At 42.9% G+C, this 21619-nt stretch overlaps 1 protein-coding gene across 5 annotated transcripts in view; it reads left to right on the top strand.

The window, feature by feature from the left end:
- The window catches only part of TNC (tenascin C), a 101193-nt gene that overhangs the window by 8100 nt on the left and 71474 nt on the right, over positions 1-21619 (top strand). The window lies entirely within an intron of this gene.

Here is a 21619-nt window from a genome sequence, read left to right as displayed (position 1 = left end):
GAAAGGCCAACCATAAGTTTTTCCCTAAGTCTGTGAGTCTGTTTCTGTCTTGTAAATAAGTTTATTTGTATCATTTCTTTTTATATTCTGCATATAAGGATGTCATACGATATTTCTCCTTCTCTGTCTGACTTACCTTCCCTCAGTAAGACAATCTCTAGGCCCATCCATATTGCTGCAGATGGCATTATTTCATTCTAAAACCCTTCCACTCATCTCTTTGGGGCACTAGCTTCCTCATGAAATGTCATTTGATGAAATAGTTCCATGGCCAAGGGAAAGCAAAAGGTTTTGGAAATTGCTGACATAATTTATCTTCCCCAATTTTAAAGATGGTGAAACAGAGACATGGAAAAGTAAAAAGTCCTTCTAAGACCTCATGCCAGTTGGCAACAGGGTCAGCACTGAATCTGAGGTCTTCTAACTCATGCTCTTGGAAGATGGGGGGCAATATAAAAAGTGTCAGAGCTAATACATTCTTTAGAAAGGAAAAATCAGCAGGGTTTTATTCCCTGAACAGCGTTAGCGCACATGGGCTGAGCCAAGGAGTTCTCTGTATTAGCGGTCTATCGTTACATAACAAATTCCCACAAAATTTGATCGTTTAGAACAACACACATTAATTATCCTGCAAGTTGCTGTAGGTCAGGATTTCAAGCACAGCTTAGATGGACATCCTGCATCATGGTCTCTCATGAGGCTGTGGTCACAGGGTTGGCCAGGATTGGGGTCTCGTCTGAAGGGTCAACTGGGGAATGATTGAAGCTCGCTTTTGTGGTTGTTGGCTACATTCAGTTCCTTCCTAGCTGTTGGTCTGAGGCCACCCTCACTTTATTGCCACGTGGGCCTCTCCAGCATAGCCTCCAGCATAGCTGCTTCATCAAAGCCAGCAAGAGAGAGAGAGAGAGAACTTGCAAACAAGATAGATATCACAATTATGAGTAGCCTAATGGTGGATGTAACATCACTTTATCTTAGCCATGTTCTATTGGTTCAAAGGAAGCCTCTAGCCACCCCACACGCAGCAAGGAATTACACAAGAATGTAAACAGCAGGAGATAGAAATCGGAGCCAATCCCTTACCTCCTATTCACCTGCTACGGCCTCCATCACTCCAATGTCACCAGTGTCTAACAACTTCTTATCAGTAAGTTCATCCAACCCACTTGCTGTCATATGGATGAGCAGTCAGTACTTATGGTAAACACTAGCGTGGACTTTGTCTTATTTAAACTCCTTATCCATTCAGTACCAGGTGGAGCCTGATATGTTGCATTAGATGTCATAGGAGAGCCATGAGTCTTCTTGAATATAAACCCAGGGTAGGATCTTCCAAGGAATGACTTCAAAATGCATTTTACTAAAGGCCAAGACAATTCAAAGTGACCCAAATTGAAACTCAGCCATCGTCCCCCTTCCCTGACCTGTTTCTCTCTTAGCAGATATTATAATGAAAACTTAACTCTAGGATTAACTCCTTCTCTTTTCCACATTTTTGTTACTATCCCATCATATACTAATTCTGTGGACTCTACCGCCTTGACCTGTAAATCAGTTCACTGCCTCCCACCCTCCCCATCATCATGCTAGCTCAGACTGTGATGTCTCACAGATGGATGACTGCAGAGTTTCCCTATTACTTCCCAGCCTTCCCTTTCAATCTGTCCCTCAACATTGGATTATAGAAATCAAGATTCCCAGGCATAAAGCTTTTGCCAAATGATTCTCTTTTGGCCACAAAAGAATCCCTAGGAAGGCATCAGTTTTCCCCATGATCTGGCCCAGGTCTCCAAATGAACCTTGTAACTTCAGCTGTAATCCGTGCTTTCCACACCAAGCATTTTGTGCTTTTTATGTTTTTCCAAATGCCATTCCTTCTTTCCCATAATGTCCTTCCCTCTGTTTGTTACCTACTCATATTCTTTTGTCAAAATTCAGTTCAAGACCCACCTCCTCTAGACAGAGTGAATGTCCCTTTGCTGTCATCCCATTCTATGGCATGTTTCTGTCAACACTTTATCATTATGGAATTCTCGTTGGCTCATAGGTCAACTCTTCCTTTAAAGATTTAAGAATAAGGATCTGTCTATCTAGTTTTTCTAAAATCAAATACAACTGGAATAAAATCTATTGTGTTCCAGATTTGGATTTTCCTTCCTCATCAGAGCGTGTTCAGAAAGCCTACAACTGGAACTTGTTTTCATGCTTAGCCCTCTAGGCTCTCAACTGCGCAAAGTGATGTCCTAATACATGACAGGGGGAAGCCAGCCCAGCCCTGAGTCAGGAAACCGTCTCAGGATGCAGACTTCAGGAAATATCCTTGCTTTCAGAGGTTGCCCCCAGGATCAAAGTTTGCATTGCCTGGGATTTTGAAAAACCAGTACCAAGGACAGAGGAGGCCCGTCTAGGGATCTGAGGCTGAGTCACTAGAGACAGCAGAAAATCTGGCAGCTATAGCAAGGACCTGTCTACAACTAGTGGGAGCGGGGAGAGGGCAGAGAAGGGATGAAGATAAGGAGTTTCTCTGTCTTAGGGCATGAAGAAATTCACAGCCCAGGGAAAGGGCTGGGTTAGGGTTAAGAGTATGGTTCTGGCATCAGAAAGCTCCAGGTCTGAGAGTTTGCTATTTTCTCTAAGCCTCATTTTTCTCATCTTTATTAAAGGCAAAACATTAGTAACACCTACTCCATAAAGTTATTGTAATGATTAAATGATATAGTGCGACTGCATTGCTTAGCTCAGAAATGCACTCGGTATCGACATCCTATTGTTATTGCTGCCCTTGTTATCTATCACCGAAGTAGTTCTTGGCAATAAGAGTGCACTAGAGAAGCAGTTCCCCAAAGCGTGTCTTGTGGGACAGTCTCCCCATGAGGTGCACCTCAAAAAAGTGCTCCGTACAGACTCACTCAGGCTGAGAGAACAAACTTATGCCGGGGGGAGGGGGAGGGGGTGCGGGGAAGGGGTAGTTAGGGAGTTTGGGGTGGATGTGTACACACTGCTACATTTAAGATGGATTACCAACAAGGACCTACTCACAGGGAACTCTGCTCAATATTACGCAGTAGTCTGGATGGAAGGGGAATTTGGGGGAGAATGGATACACGTATAGGTATGGCTGAGTCCCTTTGCTCTCCAACTGAAACTATCACAACACTGTTAATAATCTACACTCCAGGATTTAAAAAAAATTTAAAAAAAATAAGTTTAAAAAGTGTCTCTGGCCAAAAGAGTGGAGAACACTTGACACTGTCCTGTTCTTGGAAATTCATGGCTCATGTGTTCATTCAATATGTAATTCCAAGGGCTAGAAATACAACAGAAGACAAGACACTTGAGATGCTTTTATTCATGGAACTTATGGTGAAAGAAGTAGGCGGAAAAAAGGAAATCAAACTTATGGGATGGTCTCCAGTAGATACTTGATGCTGCTGCTAAGTTGCTTCAGTCGTGTCCGACTCTGTGCGACGCCATAGACGGCAGCCCACCAGGCTCCCCCATCCCTGGGATTCTCCAGGCAAGAACACTGGAGTGGGTTGCCATTTCCTTCTCCAATGCATGAAAGTGAAAAGTGAAAGTGAAGACATTCAGTCGTGTCTGACTCCTAGAGGCTGACTCTTGGAGCCCTCCAGGCTCCTCTGTCCATGGGATTTTCCAGGCAAGAGTACTGGAGTGGGTTGCCATTGCCTTCTCCAAGATACTTGCTAAGAAATCTAAAACAAGGCAAGGGATCAGACAACAGCTGGTGGTGAGGGGGCTTGTTCTTTTAACTAGCATAAGACATGAAGATGATCTTTGAGCAGAGATCTGAATGCAATGAGGAAATGAGCTCTGTCAGCAGTGGTGAAGAGTTAGGATTTTATTCATTGTGATAGGAAGCCAGCGGGAGATTTGAGGTAGAAGAGTGCATGAGGTGAGGCATTTTGTAGCAGTTAATGTTCAGCTTCATTTAACCCAGTACCTTCAGACTTATATGAACACAAACACCCTTTCCCACTCTCAGACCTGGAGCTTTCTGATGCCAAAGCCATACTCTTAACCCTTACCGAGCCCTTAAACGTTAGCCCAGCTACCTAAGAATGTCTTGGAGCATAGTCTGGTAAACACTGCACTGGCGTACCAGGCTTCATAGATTTTAAAAGGACTGTAAATTTGCTCTCTAGATCTATAGTTAAAAACCAAACTCAGGCTGAAACAGGCAAGTTCGGAGTGGGAAAACCGAGCTCCAGAGGTAGAGACAAGCAGAGCGTCACTCTCATTAGCAGCTCTTTTTGGCTAAGATGGTCAGTGAGCACAGACAGGCTTCAGCAGACTCTGGAACTCCATCTCAGGCCAAATAAAACTTGCCAACATCTGTCTAGCATCTAATAAGCATTTGCAAACAATACACCTTGGCTTAAGCATTCTCCAAGGCGGGTGGGGAGGGGGGTTATGAAACTTGAGGTCCAGCCAGACGCTCTGAAAGAAAGACAGGTCAAATATTTCTGCGCTTACACATGGACAGCCACCAGCTTGCTGTCGAAGCTCTGGGAAATGGAAGCTGACAGTGTCTGCTCCCCTTATCTAGAAGTGCTAATTTCATTTTCACCTTATATGAACTGCAGGACATTTCTCGGTGCGTTACCCAGAAATGGTTGGAAACACATATTTTAGAGTTGCAAATCAGGGTCCAAAAGTGCCTTTGCCTCTTCCGTCAGCCGCGGAACCTCCCTGAGTCTAAATTTAATTTCTAAATAGGTCTATGAATACCTGTCTCACCAGGTTGTCATGACAAATGACAAGATAAATGATTATATGTTTTTAAAAAGCAGTTAGGATAAGGCTTGGAGCAAAATAAGTATATAGTTGTCTTCCCCAGTGGCTCAATGGTAAAGAATCTGCCAAGGAAATGGCAACCCACTCAAGTACTCTTGCCTGGAGAGTCCCATGGACGGAGGAGCCTGGAGGGCTGCAGTCCATGGGGTCGCACAGAGTCAGACACGACTGGCTACTAAGCAGCAGCTGCAGCAGGCTTCCCCAGTGGCTCAGTGGTAAAGAATCCACCTGCTAATGCAGGAGATGCAGGTTCGATCCCTAGGTTGGGAAGATCCCTGTAGCGGGCATGGCAACCACTCCAGTATTCTTGCTGAGAAAATCCCATGGACAGAGGAGCCTGGCAGGTTAGGTTACAGTCCATCGGGTCACAGAGAATGGGACACAGCTGAAGTTATTGAACATACAGGCTTTCAACAAAATGTTAGTTTCCTTCTTGCCCATTTCAATCTGTATTTGCTTTTATAATAAGGTTTATAATTTATTAACTAATTGCTATATTCCAGTAAGCATCAGGAAACTAGATGCTGTCTAGGGGAGCTTCGACAGCACCAGGAAACTGGGGTGACAGCCTACTTTGTAAATAAAGTTTTACTCGAACACATCCATGCTCACTCGTTTATGTCATGATTAGGGCTACTTTACTATTGTAGAGTTGAATAGTTGTGCCAGACCATCTGGCTGCAAAGCCAAACACATTTACTGTCTACTCAAACATATTTACTTAAGAAAAAGCTTATTGACTAGTCAGTGTGTTAAATTAATACATGTAATTTCCAATCTACAATGCTGAAAATTGGATATATTATATTTATACAAATGAAGAAATTGAAGCAGAAATAAAGGTTCATCTAGTAAGTCTTCCTCCAAGAACTTGAAGCCAAATTCTAGACCTAAAGGACGCTTAGAAAAATGGTAGAAAAGTTATTCATTTGTATGATCCAGCCTTGATTTGCTCCTGACTACCTCTGACTTTTATGTCTCTCAGGCTAAATTTCTTAACCTTTTGGCTACTGTTGCTTAGCTGCTAAGTTGTCTCCGACTCTTTGCGACCCCATGGACTGCAGCACACCAGGCTTCCCTGTCCTTCACTATTGCCTGGAGTTTGTTCAAACTCATGTCCATTGAGTTGGTGATGCCATCCCACCATCTCATCCTCTGTCGCCCCCTTCTCCTTCTTCCCTCAGTCTCTCCCAGCATCAGGATCTTTTTCCAATGAGCTGGCTCTTCATATCAAGTGGCCAAAGTATATGCTGAACTAAATGATCCTGTATGGAAAGGTTGCCTCCCCTACCCCCTCTGTTTCCTTATTTATCTATCGGTCATTTGTTCATATAAGTGCATTCTTTCAAAAATGAGAGCTGTAATTTCTAGACCCTCTAAAATGCTCTCGTGTCTTAACTAATATCTTAGAAGTCATACTTTTTTTTTGGAAAGCGCATAGCATGAGGCCCAAGCTTCCATCCAGGAGAGATTTTTAAGCTCCCCTGTCTGCTACTTCTCACTTTATCTCCCTCGCAATTACTCACTTTCTCTCCAGGCCAGACACATGGAGAATTGGCTGTTTCCAGGGACTTTAGAGACTGGCCTGAGATATAGATACTATAGCGCATTTGGCTTTGTGCCTCCCCTTCCAGTTCAAAACTGTGTAAGAGTGATGTGGGTCCCACACCCCCAGTATCACCTTCCCAAAGGGTCCCGTTTTAGAATTTCAGTGACTCTCCTTATATCAACGATGGTGGAGACCCTGCTGATATTTATTGCATGAATACTAAATCATTAAACTGAACAATGGATCTTGTTGAGAAAGATAACTTAGCAATGGCAGAAAAAGCCTAGGCTTTGGAATTGTAAGGCTCAGCTCTTTATTCCGAGTCAACTGATTACTGACCGGGCAACTTATTTAACCTTCTCAAATCTTTAGTTCTCTCTCTTGTTTTTTAAAGTTGATTTATTATTCATTCATGGCTTCACTGTCACATGCGGGCTTCTCTCTAGTTGTGGTATGCAGGCTCCAGAGCATGTGGGCTCATTATGTGGGGCACGGGCTTAGGTGCTCTACAGCGTGTGGGATCTTAGTTCTCTGACCAGGGATCAAACGTGCATACCCTGCATTGGAAAGCCAGTTCCTTAACCACTGGGTCACCAGGGAAGTCCTTAAGCCTTCAATTCTCTTAACAGTAAAATACAAACAGTGCTTCCTAAGTCATAAGGTTGGTGTCAAAGTTAAATGGCCTCACTAATGTTCCTGGCACAGGACAAATGTTCAGTTGCTAGAGAGGCTCCATCCTGGAGCTACACACTTATCATGGACCAGCCATCATTGGGTATGTCATTACTCTCACCTAACATGCAAGGAAATGAAAGAGGAGAAGGTTTAGGATTGCTTCCAAATCTGCACTTTCCCCACTCTGTGCCATCAAACATAATAATAATTCAAACAGAATAATCAAGTAAGTTTGGGAAACACTATGGACGTTCCCTTTCTTAGAGATTTCAGATAAACACAAACATATGAAAGACCCTAGAAGATCCTGAATTATAGAAGCCAGGGCTAAATTGTTTGGTTTAAAATAACATTTTCCAAGTAGGTTGAATTAGGAATCTCTTCTCTTTGTGTTAATAACTGTCAACATGTTGTAAATAACACTCTAGAAAGGGCTGCTTAAAGTTACCCAGCTAGATTAAACTCAAGGCAAGGGTTGGAAATAATCTCTATTTTTCAGGCTATGTGAAGCTTCTCCTGTTCTCTGTGTAAGTCATAAAGGTCTTTCATTGCCAGTAATTATTCTGGACCTTTATCACTGAGTCCTTTTGCAATTAGTCCTTTTAATTCAGTCATGCAAACCACTCCTGGACATCATTAAAGGAAAGCTGCAGAGCCAATGGTTAGGAATGGAGTCTCTGACTTGATGGCAGTCTACCCGAATTAAACTCCTGTTTCCCCTTTTTTGCTTTGTGACCTTGAGCTGTGCGAGCCTGTTTCCTCATCTATAAACTGAGGAAAATAAAGTCAGTCACCTCAAAGGTCTTGGAGAAGATTCAATAAGATAATCCACATAAGACACCTTATGCAATTCCTGGCTCAAATGTGTTCAATCAGTCTTAGTTATTATTGCAGCATTTAAATCACCCCTTTTTAGAGAAAGAAAAAGTAGACAATGAAGGTATGTCTGCCTTGCCTGGGCTCATATTCATTAATTACTACAGTAGTTTGAGTTTTTCTCTGAGAGTCTAGTTTCCTGCTTCTAGTCTTAGACGCATATTTCCATTTCAGGAGTCAACTTTCATCAAAATGTATCAAACATTATTGAAGTTGATTCATATAGGCTTTTGTAATCATCAGTGGTCAGTGACTCCATCTGGCTCCCTCTGACACAGGCATCAATCAAGCTGCATCCCTGGTGGCTCAGAGGTGAAAGCATCTGCCTCCAATGCGGGAGACCCAGGTTCGATCCCTGGGTCGGGAAGATCCCCTGGAGAAGGAAATGGCAATCCACTCCAGAATCCCATGGACGGAGAAGCCTAGTAGGTTACAGTCCACGGGGTCGCAAAGAGTCGAACACGACTGAGCGACTTCACCTAAGCAACCTAAGCATATTAGGTTAAACTTGGTTATAAATACCAGCACATAGAGTTGGAAAAGATTGCCAAAGCTAGGTAGTCTTGCTATGCCAAATATTTGCACACATCCTAACACCAGCCCCCACTTGTAGACCCATGGCAGACATTGCTAATCCATCACAATGCCTTTTTCCCTTGAGCTCAAACACGGCCATAGAATTTTTCTCAAAGAGGCTCCTGCTGCTGCTAAGTCACTTCAGTAGTGTCCAACTCTGTGTGACCCCATAGATGGCAGCCCACCAGGCTCCGCCATCCCTGGGATTCTCCAGGCAAGAACACTGGAGTGGGTTGCCATTTCCTTCTCCAATGCAGGAAAGTGAAAAGTGAAAGCAAAGTCGCTCAGTCGTGTCCGACTCTTTGCGACCCCATGGACCGCAGCCTACCAGGCTCCTCTGTCCATGGGATTTTCCAGGCAAGAGTACTGGAGTGAGGTGCCATCGCCTTCTCTGCAAAGAGGCTCCAGGCATCCATTATCAGCTGATTGAAATTGACACATAAACTGAAACTTGTCATCTCAAACTGGATTCAGCCTCTTAACCAATGCTTGAGTGACCTCTACAATATTATTATTTATTTTTTTAAAAAATATGTTCAGGGTTGTAGAGCTTCCTAATAGGGGAGGACAAGAAGGAAAAGAAGAGACAAGGAGAATAAATACTAACCTCTGGGTAGCACTTATTATTAATACATTATTAATACACCAGGCATTTATAACCCCTTATCACACTCTGTCTCCAAAAACCCTGGAAAAATCTATATGTTACACTGAAGAAGCCACAATTCATAAAAGTTATAGGACTTTGTCAAGGGCTCCCAGCAGGTAAACAGTTTGATTTCAGGTCTTCCTAACTGAGAAGACAATTTCCTTCTCTCTCCCAACATAATTCCCCTTAAGAGTTTCCATATCCCCTCTCAAGGCTCCATCTCTGGCCTTGGGTGGCTGATAACAAGTTGACAAAGGCCATCGTGTTATGCAGCTCTTTTTAGAAAAGTCTCTTTTTTTAGGGTTGAGTTATGAGTCCATCTATAACCTGCCCTTCCTAGATAAATCTCTTTATTTTTGTACCCTGATCAAGAGTTCAGGAACCCACTTTCCAATACTTGTGCAAGAGTAAACGAGATTTCTTAAAATTCTGGATGAAAGCCGAAACAGAGGAGGTCATTGTTCCACTGGGAAATGAATTCAAATTTATTTTTGAAACAGTTTTCCAGAATTTTATAGGAACCTATATTGTTGCCACGTGGTCAGACCCACTTTTTTTTTTTTTTTTTTTTTCTGTCTAGGCAAAGAAATAGGACAGAGAAAGCAAGTGCTCTGCAGAATTTTTATTTCAAAAATTGAAACCAGACCATACCAGGGCAGTTTGTGGTCTGAATGTATCAATGGATCTAGTCATATTTCATCTGAGCTTTTCTTAGGTATACTAAACCACAAGTATGAATCTCATTATTGTGTCTGGGTGGAACTACTTTATGGATTAAGATTTGTGGGCTTAACTTGGTTGGTAATGAAACGTATGTTCAAGGGATGGGAGGGAGGAAGCCACGAAGCACTTCCAGTGCTTAGGCCAAATTCTAAAGAAAGAAACACTCAGGATTGGGCAGGGGTGGGGGGTGGGAGGTATTCTTAATATTGGCCGTGTGACTTGGGTCTAAAGCCATGAAATCCAAAATTAGGTTCAGCAGAAATATTGCCGAATCAGCAGCGGACCACAGGGCGCTAGAACAAAAGAGACTCTAGAATTGAAACCAGACATGACTCCTTGTTTCCCAGGAGAGTCTGCAGCCCCGAAAGGGGCTGTGACTTGCCCACAGCGATTGGCAGAAGCGTGGCCCGCAGTTCATTGTGTAGCTTTTCAGTCGACGGCATGTGCTACTCTGTGGCCCCAGGAGAGCCTCCGATCTCCAGGACCTTAAAAATAAATAATGAAAATTCAAACTACGAAAGGAGAGAGAGTGTGACCTAAATTTAACAAATAACACTACAATGAAACGGGAAGGATTCCTAGTAACCCAGGATGCTGCCTTTGCCTTGGAGTCAGAGCTTTACACTGTCTTACAGGCCTGGTGAAGTCCGCCTCCTGCCAAAGGTCCAGCCGAGTATACTTCCGTCAGAAAGCAGGCAATACTGGGGCCTCCAGAACCCTATTGACTAGAATCTCGTGGAAAGAGGCCTGTCTCGGGTGTTTTCTGTAACACTTGTGCTTATGGCATCGGGCACATAGAACTGATGCAAACTCAGTGAATAGCCGGATGAGCAAAATAAACTATCCAGGAGTGGAGCTATGATGAATTCCTCGATACGTCGTGCCTTAAAAGAGGTCACAGGAGAGCCAATTACATTAAGGCCATTACGAAACAAAGATTATTTGTTCATTAATTCCACGAAAATAAGCATCAGCTAACTGTATGTAAGCTCAAATCAAGAGATATATTTAGCTACATGTTATTCAAATATAATTATACTGTGCATTTATGATATTCAGAACACAATACTTGGTGTTGGGTATTAAGAGATGAATGACACAGATATGGTTCCCCCCCTCATGGGGCTTGCAGGATACATACAGTCTAGCTGTATGGAGATGAACTGCTTAGTTGAATGTAAGTACAAGACAGAATTTGCTTATTGCTCTAAAAGAGGAAGATACACATATATGATAAAGCTACCCAAATCATTTCTGGAATGACATGTGATGGAAATAATATCAGATCAATACTCAGAGAATTCAGAAGAGGGAAAAAAAATGTTACCTGAGAAAGCTTCTAATAATAGATGATTTTTTGGGAGCTGGATGTTGAAGGATAGAGAAATGTACCTGCTCAGATGGGAACAGGGCTACTGAGGAGACTTCAAGGCATCTGAAATCCTTCCTTGGTGATAACTGAGCTTGACAGCGTCTCCAACGTGTCTGTCAGCATGCTTCGTTTCTACAGAACTGGCAGGTTATGTGGCATCTTAAGGCCCCAATCCCAGGATACTGATAGTATTCCCCCCTTAAGCCAGGTGTTTGGAAGTTATATAGACAGAGCTTGGGTTTGGTCTTGAATTATAACTCCTTTCCTTGGCCCAGCACAAAAGACTTTATAAGACGGTGGCTCAGAGCACTTACTTTGGACTTGGATGGATCCATGTTCAAGTCCTGACTCCACTACTTAATGAATATCTGAACTGGCATAGCCACTTAATTGTCCTCTGACTCAGTTTCCTCATCTGCAAAGTGAGAATAAAGATACCACCTCATATCACTTTGTAGGAATTTAAACTGGAGATTTAAAATGCTTGGCACAAGCTCTGGCAATTAAGCACTCAGTGAATGATAGTTTATTACATTTTATTATCATTGTCATCATTTCAACCTTGTCTTGATCTTACAAGGCCTCTTCAATTGGTATTTGGGGATCCTAAGCACTTCCTCCTCCAGGAAGTCCTCTGAACTTCCAAGCTCAGAGTGACACCTCTTCTCCCAATGCCTTCATTCATACTATCACTGCTACTGAACCTTGTGTATGTTCTAATTTCTGAGATTTCTGGAAACATAGAAGAAGACCCAACAACACATCAGGAGGCACATTGTAAGTAAACCGCAGGTAGCTCCTGAAAGAGGCTTAACATTTCTTCCCCTGCTACTGGCTTAGAGTGTGCTGGGACACTTAAGAATATCACATATATTCAATCCACAGCACAAGGATTTAAAGTCAAGTCTTCCAATGAAATGTGGCTATCAATAAATAATCATTGTAAATGCATAAAAAATAAAGTTGATTCTATTTCATGACCTTTCCAGAGGAAACTATAAGCTTTTTGACAATAGAGAACATGCTTATCTTCTTCACTTTTGTATTCCTTGTGCTTAACTCAGGGCTTGGCATATGGTAGGTACTTAATAAAGGCATACTAAAAAGATATATAATTGGATGGATGAATGGATGGATGGCAACTGAAGAAATCCTATAGGACCAAGAAATCTAAACATCTCAACACAGATGCGCTCTAAGATCCCATTGCAGATCTTTCTTTCTGGGGACCATTACAGTGACCTCAGACTAAGAATTACTAGAAGTCTTTGTTGACCCCCTCCCAAGGGTCTCAGCAAATAGGTAAACCTTAATCAAATTCATTGACAAAATAGGTAGGATATCTGGGATTTAATGTTTGCCTTACACTAATAGCCAGTGAAAATCCAGTACTTTAGCCACCTCATGCAAAGAGTTGACTCACTGGAAAAGACTCTGATGCTGGGAGGGATTGCGGGCAGGAGGAGAAGGGGATGACAGAGGATGAGATGTCTGTATGGCATACCGACTCGATGGACGTGAGTCTGAGTGAACTCCGGGAGTTGGTGATGGACAGGGAGGCCTGGCGTGCTGCGATTCATGGGGTCGCAAAGAGTCGGACACGACTGAGCAACTGAAAGTGAAAGCGAAGTCGCTCAGTCGTGTCCGACTCTTTGCGGCCCCTGGACTGTAGCCCTCCAAGCTCCTCTGTCCATGGGATTCTCCAGGCAAGAATACTGGAGTGGGTTGCCATGTCCTTCTCCAGGGGATCTTCCCGACCCAGGGATCGAACCCAGGTCTCCCACATTGCAGGCAGATGCTTTAACCACTGCACCACTGAACTGAACTGAACTGAACTGAACTGAACTGAACTGAACTGAACTGAATAGCCAGTGATCCTCTTTGGGTGTTTAGGCCCAGGCATTCTCTTTCATGACATGTGTTACTTTTACTCAACTCCTTTTGGCTGCCTGAAGTGTCTAGTCATAACCGTGAAGTGGAGCGCCAAGGAATTGTGCAGGCATTGGTTAGCAATGTCTGCCACGTACATACTAAGGATGTGCGTAGGTGCCTCAGATTTGCCACCAAGGACGCAGTGATTTTCTCAGTTGCCTCTAAGCCTTCTGAAGTCTGTTTTAGATTCTCTAATCCAATGTCTGTTTGTGTCTATGGAAAGTACTGAAAATCTGAGCCAAACGTTTCCCGTCAGAAGCAGTGTCTTGAAAAACTAAACCACAGGCAGCCTGTTGTGGAGAAAGCCCTGGCTGAGCAGCATGGACAGCCATCCCAGTAGCAGCACTGCCTCTTGGCCAAGACCTGCCAGAAAAGAGCCCCACCCTGGGGTCGTGGGCTTGCTTTTCTTGCTACTGAATGAGAATACGTAGGTGAGGAGGAAAACCAGGACGATAGAGCCAGCCTCCTCTTCTCCTAAGGATTTCAGCATGTCTCTGTCATTTGGCAACCTGAAATATTACAAATTATGCATTTCCATGGAAAAAGCAAACAGTGGGCATGAGGTGGCTCCCCAAAATTCTCTCAGGAATCCCTCATCCTTCAGAGACTAGCCTTCCACAAACTGCCTTCTCCAACCAAAAGACGCAAGTCACCACACAATAACAACACACCAGCAACTAAGACCTTCTTCCTCTCACCCACTGTCCTAAATATTTCCATGTGTTATCCCATTTGGTCTCACTTTTTTCTCACTTTCAGTTGAAAGAACTTTATTGTGGGGTTCCTATGAGTATTGCCATCTTATAGACAAGAAAGTTGAGGCTTGTGTGTGTGTGTGTGTCTGTGTGTTCCGTCATATCCAACTCTTTGCCATCCCATGGACTGGCATCCCACCAGGCTCCTCTGTCTATGGAATCCTCCAGCCAAGAATACTGGAGTGGTTTGCCGTTTCCTACTTCCTGACCCAGGGATGGAACTGTGTCTCTTGCCTCTCTTCCAGTGGCATTCTCTACCACCGCGCCACTTGGGAAGCCCCAGGTTGAGGCTCACAGAGGCAGTATTACACATCTAAGGTCAAAGCCACTAGATGGAGTCATATGCGGTCACCCCATCCAACCATATTTGACCTTGAAACTGACAATTCCATTAGATTCAAATTAATAGCCAGTGGCAGGACCAGAATCCATGGTATTTGGCTGATTCTAGAGCAGATACTCTCGAAAACTGCACAGACTCTCCTTGGAGATTCGTCAGTTTTAGCACCTATCATTCTTCCCTGTAAGCATCTGTTTACCTGTCTGTTTCCTTTCCTGAGCTGTGAGCTCTCTGAGAACAAGAACTATCCATCACTGGCCTCTGAAACACCTGACTACCTCTTGAGCTGTCCCATAGCCTGGTCTTAATCATCATTCAACTCCTCTCTGTTGAATGCAAGAATGAATGATTTTAAAAGCAATTTAATTCCCAGGGCTGTGAAATGATTGCTAGCCCCACAAGCATCCTAACTGGGTGCCAGCTACACGCCACCGTACTACCCAAATGGATAAGTGCTTCTCAGTGCTGGAACTCCTACACCTAGGGCTTGGAGGGCTTTTGGTTTGGCAGGCAGTGTCTGCTCAATTCCTTTAAGACACAGGTTGTACTGGACTCCCTCAAGTGGAAGGATCAGATATCCTCGGAAAAAAATCCACACTTCAGGCTGTTTCTTGGCTCCTCTCCCTTCCTGACACAGTCCAAGAAGGAATTTATGGATGTTGGGAAGGACAAGGGATGAGGAATTTCTAGAACCTTTAAGAACGCCCATGTAAGCAGCTCCATGCTTAACTGGCTGTGCACAATAAAATTCTCTTTCCTGTAAGCAGGAAGAAAAATGTGATCTGCCTCAGGTGTTGCCAAAATGATGTGGAAAGAAATTCATCTGGATTTTTAAACCATCAGGAATCTTCCTTGTTCTCTCAAGCCCAGGCTATTTGACGTAAATGCCTAAGTCAACAAGATAAATATATTCTGTGAGTTACTAAGAGTGAAGTCATAAGTATTCTGAAATATGATTCTAGCCAGTTGAAAGTTTTATCGTTATCTAGAAATGAAACTGTTTATTCTCTAGCTGTGACCCGGAAAAAATTCAAAGATTGTTGACTCCTTCATCTAAGCAGTGGTCTTTGTCCTGTGATGAAGTGCCTAAAAATAACCATTGGTTTATTACTTGCTGCTTCCAAAAGGTTAGCTTTCAAACAGCTCTGCTGAGGCACCTCAGAATATATGATTATAAACCAAAATCTCCTGGGACGTGGCTGCCATGACCACACCGTGGTTTCCCCACCCACTGGATGCAGTGGTACCTCAGAGCAATGCTCCAAATAAAAACCTATAATGCCAAAACTTGGAAATACACCCTATACTAGCAACATCTAATAATGAAGAGGCTGAAACAAGAACTAATTTTTAATCTTCCATCAGTGATAAAATCCTGACATATTAACACTCACCCCCTCAAAAAAAAAAAGCCTTCAAGACCATTGTTTTCATCTTTTTTTTCTTTTCTTTTCTTTTTTTCTATTTTTTTTTTAAATTTCTTTAATAGCAGGCACTATAAGTGTGCCAGGAATTTGCAGACCAAGGGACCAAATACAGCAGCCTATGTCTTGCCTAATCCGCATAGATGACACTGAGCAGTTAGGCATCTGGCCTCAAAAAGATACAGCAGTGCTCATCCAGCTCAGTACCAGCCCTCCATGTTGACCATTACTGCTCTCCTTACTGGTTCTGTCAACTCCACGTGCCGTCTTCTTTCCGCTCCTGCACGCATCGTACACAGCCCCGTGGAACCAGGGTGTCAGTATTCCATACGTGTGATCGCGCTTTGGCCCACATCAGGGAGTCACGAAGGGAAGCTGCTGCTGCTGCTGTTATCTTCCTTCATCTCCTCCTCACTCACACATTCCTTTGCCTTTTCTCATGCTGCTCCCGCTTTCTAGACACCTAATCAAGAAAGGTGGCTGAGTGAGGAGCAAATTCAACCCACCTACTCAATTGCATCTAACCACTTTTTAGAATCCCACCCAACTCTTCAGGCTTATCTCAGGTGCTACCTCTTTTAAGGTGTCTTTTTTCAGCCCCTCAAAAAAACGTAGTCACCCTCCAATTTGAAACTTAACAGACTTAGGTTAACAAATCTCCTTTATTATCATTATGTCACAATCATAGCCATGCTATAACTCCCCAACCCTCCCGTGCCTTCTGAATGCAAATTTTCTAATCTACTATCTACTTGGCCAGTGTCATTACTGTTGTTTCTGTTATCATTAGGTACCATATTAAGTACCTACTATGAGCCAGGCACATGCTAGTAGCTTTAAGTACACCTTCTCATTTTATCCCATCTTCTCATAACTCTATGAAATAGGCACATATATGGGGGCTTCCCTGGTGGCTCAGAGGCGAAAGCATCTGCCTGCAGTGCAGGAGACCCGGGTTCGATTCCTGGGTCAGGAAGATCCCCTGGAGAAGGAAATGGCAACCCACTCCAGTACCCCTGCCTGGAAAATCCATAGCCTTGTAGGAGATGAGGCAAGTGATACTTAGAGGGGGGGAAGTGAATGGCCACAGGTATCAGCTACTAAGCGGAAGACTTGGATTCTAACATAGGTCTATTTCTCTGCAAATACCAGACTCTTTCTCTCATACTAGCTCCTTCATTGATAGAACTCTCCAGACAGCTGAAGGAAATGGACTGATTCCCCTCAAAAAGTCTGGAGCAAGGCATTGCAGAGTCAACAGAAGCAGGAGAGCCAGTTGATCTTGACCAGCTCTACCAGCTCCCAAGAGAAAGGGGAGGCTGGGCAGGGCAGGATGTTAGACAGTCAGAGTGGTTCCTGGGCAAGTTATCTCTGGTTTGATTTGAGAAGAATCTCATGGAGCACTTGGTGCTGTAACGTATGCAGAAAGAAAAAGAAAAAACACCCTGTATTGCAAGTGTAGGAGGCGGACAGGATGATAACCTGAGGCAAGATCTATGTCTTTTCAGATTCAAGGACAATAGCCATAAAGATCACATATGTATCCAGATACATATACTTGTACCTGGATATGTTTGAATATAGAAGGTGTGAAATTGGTGCACATACATACTTGTTTATGTTACTGAAAAGGAGTCATCTTCTCTAGTCTCCTGGCACCATATGTGAGGTACACACAATTGTATTATAATAATATAGGAGACTTAACAACTATCCTAACTTTCTTTCTTAGACTTTCTTTGACCTCTCTAAGCTTCAGTTTCCTCATTTGTACTATGGGCTTAATATTACCAAGCAGACTTCTAACTAGAACTGGTGAATAGAACTTCCTACAGTGATGGAATTGGTCCTTAGCCACATTGTCTGATATCATGGCCACTCATCACACTGCTATTAAGCACTTGAAATGTGAGTAGAGCCACTGAGGATGGCATTTTCAGTTGTATTTGATTTTAATAACCACTTGTGGCTAGTGACCTCCATACTGAACAGTGCAGCTCCAGACCAATGAATTAAAAGAATTTTCTTCCTCTTAACCCTTTTCTCTCATGAATAAATCTTTAAGGTGCTTTTGTTGTTGTTGTTGTTGTTGTTGTCATTATTCTCCAGATGAATCATGCTTAAGAAGTTAACAAGAAAGGAGGCATCTAAAGAATCATCAGCACAATCACAACAGTTAATCTGGCTCTAACATTTTCTTTTAATAAAAATAGAAAGCAGAGTATGATCCACATGTACATTTTTCTGCATTTAGCATATGTGCCAAGACAGGTTACAGAGCATGGCAACATGCATGTCTTGGATAGAGCACTTTGTCCTGGATATGGACCCCAAGAATCTGTGTATTGAGCCAGTACAAAGGCTGTGTGTCTTCCTGCAGCCCTCCTTGGCAAACAGCTCCTTTAGTCTTTAGGCTGTAGAAGACAGAACATAGACGACTTGATAGATGGGAGATAGACAAGAGTTTTAGGTACAGGCAGAGATACAGACTTGGGTGTAGGGGTAGGCGTGGGTATAGATGCAGACATAAAGGTGAAGGTGTGGATGTGTGGATATAAAGATAGAGAGACGATCTCCCAAGACATTCTCCTGGGAGTTCTGAGAAAGCGCTTCACTTCACTGCAGAACCCATCCTTGCTTGAAAAACAAAAACAAAACAAAAACAGATTTACATATGCCAAGATGATAGGATTTTCAAGAGTTGGGGAAAAGAAAATCCTGGAAAAAATGGTCACTGAAGTCCATATTTTTCACTACAAAAGCTCTCACTCCTGCCAAAGCCTATCCTGTCCCTTCTACACACAGCATCTCACAGCATCTCACACAGGCTCCGCAGCAGCCCCACAAGAACACCCATAGCAATGTTATTGATGACATGATTCTGGCTTGCATTATGGCTAATAGTTTGTCCAAGGAAGCGGTTGAACAATGACTCGAACTCAAGACAATTTGTCTGTATATCTGTGCTCTTCAACACTCTTCATTTTATATACCAGTGACTTGGAGTTTGCTATATTATCCAAAGCCCTTTCTATCGGGTAATTCCAATTAGAAATGTATTTCAAGTCCTTTCTCTACAAATGCATCTCTATTCCTGCTGCACTTATGGACACAGCGGGAGAAGGAAAGGATGGGATGAACTGAGAAAGTAGCATTGCCATATATACACGATCATGTATAAAACAGAGAGCTAATGGGAAGCTGCTGTATAACACAGGGATCCCAGCCTGGTGCTCTATGATGACCTCGCGTGGTGGGAGTCAGTCTCAAGAGGGAGTGGACACACACACACAGACACACACATATATAGTTACGATTATTACTGATTTGTGTTGTTGTATGCGGAAACTAATGCAACATTGTAAAACAGTTATCCTCCAATTTAAAAAAAATTTAGAAAAAGAAATGTATTTCTCCTATTGTGCTGAAATTTGCCTTCTTATAACCAATCCTCCTCTCCACCTGCAGCGTACACATATATTGGTGCTTGTTCTGTCCTTTGAGGCCACAGGGGACAAGCCAGCTCCTGGTTCTCCAGGGTTTATACAGAGTAATCCTGTTCCTCTCCACCTTGGCTTTCTCAACTACAGAATAAATATGCACAGGTCTGCATTCTTTCCTCCTGCGAGATCTCTTCCAGACCTTCCATCACCTGATCACTTCCTAGGAAGATAAGAAGTGCTTCTGCTTGTGCTTTCTAAAGATTCATTCTCTGATTTTAAAAGCCCTACTATCAGAACATGATCCTTCATGTCTAACTTATATGTAACAAACTGCAGCCTAAAGTAATTTTCCCCAGAGAAGACATGAATCAGTCAGCTATCTGTATGAGAATATTTTACATTTTTAAAGGTTGTTATTTGCTTTGAATGTTTGCTTCTCTGGTGTAAATATTTCCAGTTCTAGTAAATTTATCTTCATACGGTTTACCCCCTTACACATCAGTGATTTCTGCAGCTCCTCTTTGATCTAGATCCAAGTTGCTGCTGGGCTTAGGACTGGATTCAGTGAGGAGGTTGAACTGAAGCAAAAGCAGGCTATTAGCTTGGACTCATGCTAGGTTTTGTTTCTCAGAGTACAAAAAAAAAATAGCAGCTACTTTTTAATGTGTGCCTCGATACCTTTTTGGGTGTTTTCTGTGCCGATCTTTAATTCATAATTCCCTCTGGAAGGATTTTGATCCCTCATTGTACAAGTGAGGTCATAGTTTAGAGAGGATTAATAGCTTGCCCAGCTTCCTAGGTGGCGCTAGTGGTAAAGAACCCGCCCTCCAGTGCACGAGAACTAAGAGACGCAGGTTCAGTCCCTGAGTCGGGAAGATCCCCTGGAGAAGGAAATGACAACCCACTCCAATACTCTTGCCTGGAGAATTCCATGGACAGAGGAGCCTGGTGGGCTATGATCCATAGGGTCTCAAACAGTAGGACACGACTGGAGCGACTTAGGATGGACGGACAGGTAGTTTGCCCAAGTCATAGAGTTAGTGAGTGGCATTTGTACTCTGGTATGTCTAGTTCCAAAGGCTAGACATTTTCCACCATGTTGAAGGTATAATGAGTCTTTGAAGTGCAAAAATATCCCCCTGCCCTCAGACCACCAAGAGCCAATATGGGAAATCCACAACCCTCAAGAATCACATTTCCTTCCTCCAAACAGTAGAGCCTTTGGCTGTGCCAGTGCGTGTCTCTTACATACAGAGTGAGAAATCCTCACTCAACTCATGCTCCGGTCAGTGTTTCCCGAGACCCGTTGCCTTTAAGTCTCAACCAGTGATTCTAACAGCCTTTTAGATGGAAATTTAAGTCGTTTAGCAACACACACAAAAGTCTTGGGTAAAAGTCCAAAAGCATTTCAAACTTGGCCCGTGGCCCTTCCTCAAAAAAAAAAAAAAAAAAAAGCGAAGAATTGATGGGAAGAGGGTGAGAAAGAAGGACTCTGGAAGGCTAAGAGAGTCCAAACAATTGTAATAGAATACCCAATCAATAAATATTTGTCCAGTAAACAACTAAGATGGGCTATGGTAGCTTGAAAGAAGACAACTTGCCAAGTTCTCCTCTTCATAATAATTTTCATCCAGTGGGCTTGCCTACATCAAAGATCCACAAATCCTTCTTAGGAACCTAATTTGAATAATAAAGCATACTGACGGCCACCTTCTCTCTGTGTCCTCATATGGCCTTTCCTCTGTGCACAAGACAGAAAAGCCAAGTCAGAGAGAAATGTGGAGCCTCTTCTATAAGGACACCAATACTGTCATCAGATTAGGATGCAGCCCTCATGACCTTCGGTTCACCTTGATTACCTCCCTAAGAGCCTTATCTCCAAATATACTCACACTGAGGGTTGAGGCTTCAATCATGAGTTTGAGGGGAGGGGAAGAAAAAACACTAAGTAAGAATAGTTTAAGTACTTGTTGATTACAGAAGACAGCAAGGGCTCATGGATACCTTTTCTGAGTCATCTCTTGCCCTTGGTCATAGCTTGGATAACTGGTCCTGGAACGTTCTGTCAGGTTCTTCTAAAAACCTGATATTTTAAAGTTTTAGAAATAAAAGGAAGAGAAACTAAAGTTCAAAGATATAGAATATTGCTTCAACCGTCACATTACAAGTAAGATGTTAAGCTGGAATAAAAACTCAATTTGCCTTCTAAAGTCTTGCATTTTAACCTTTGCTTCCCACAGCAGGGGCAAAGCAGCAGATGGAGTTAATTTCAGATTGGAGAGTTAATAATGAAGAGAGAAATTCTTCAACATCCATGGGACTGTGACCTTCATATCACTCAGTGTGCTCACTCAGCAAATATTGAAGGGATTCAGGAATATGTGAATGAATTCCTTAATGTTTTCACTTACATCGTTACTTTGATCTGATATTATGATCTTCACTGTACAGAAGTAAAATAAGACAAATGAAAGTTATATAACTTACCCA

The sequence above is a fragment of the Budorcas taxicolor genome, chromosome 8, assembly GCF_023091745.1.
Source record: "Budorcas taxicolor isolate Tak-1 chromosome 8, Takin1.1, whole genome shotgun sequence".
Taxonomy (NCBI): Eukaryota; Metazoa; Chordata; class Mammalia; order Artiodactyla; family Bovidae; genus Budorcas; species Budorcas taxicolor.
Note: the sequence above shows the minus strand (reverse complement) of the source record. Positions and strands in the feature narration are given on the sequence as shown.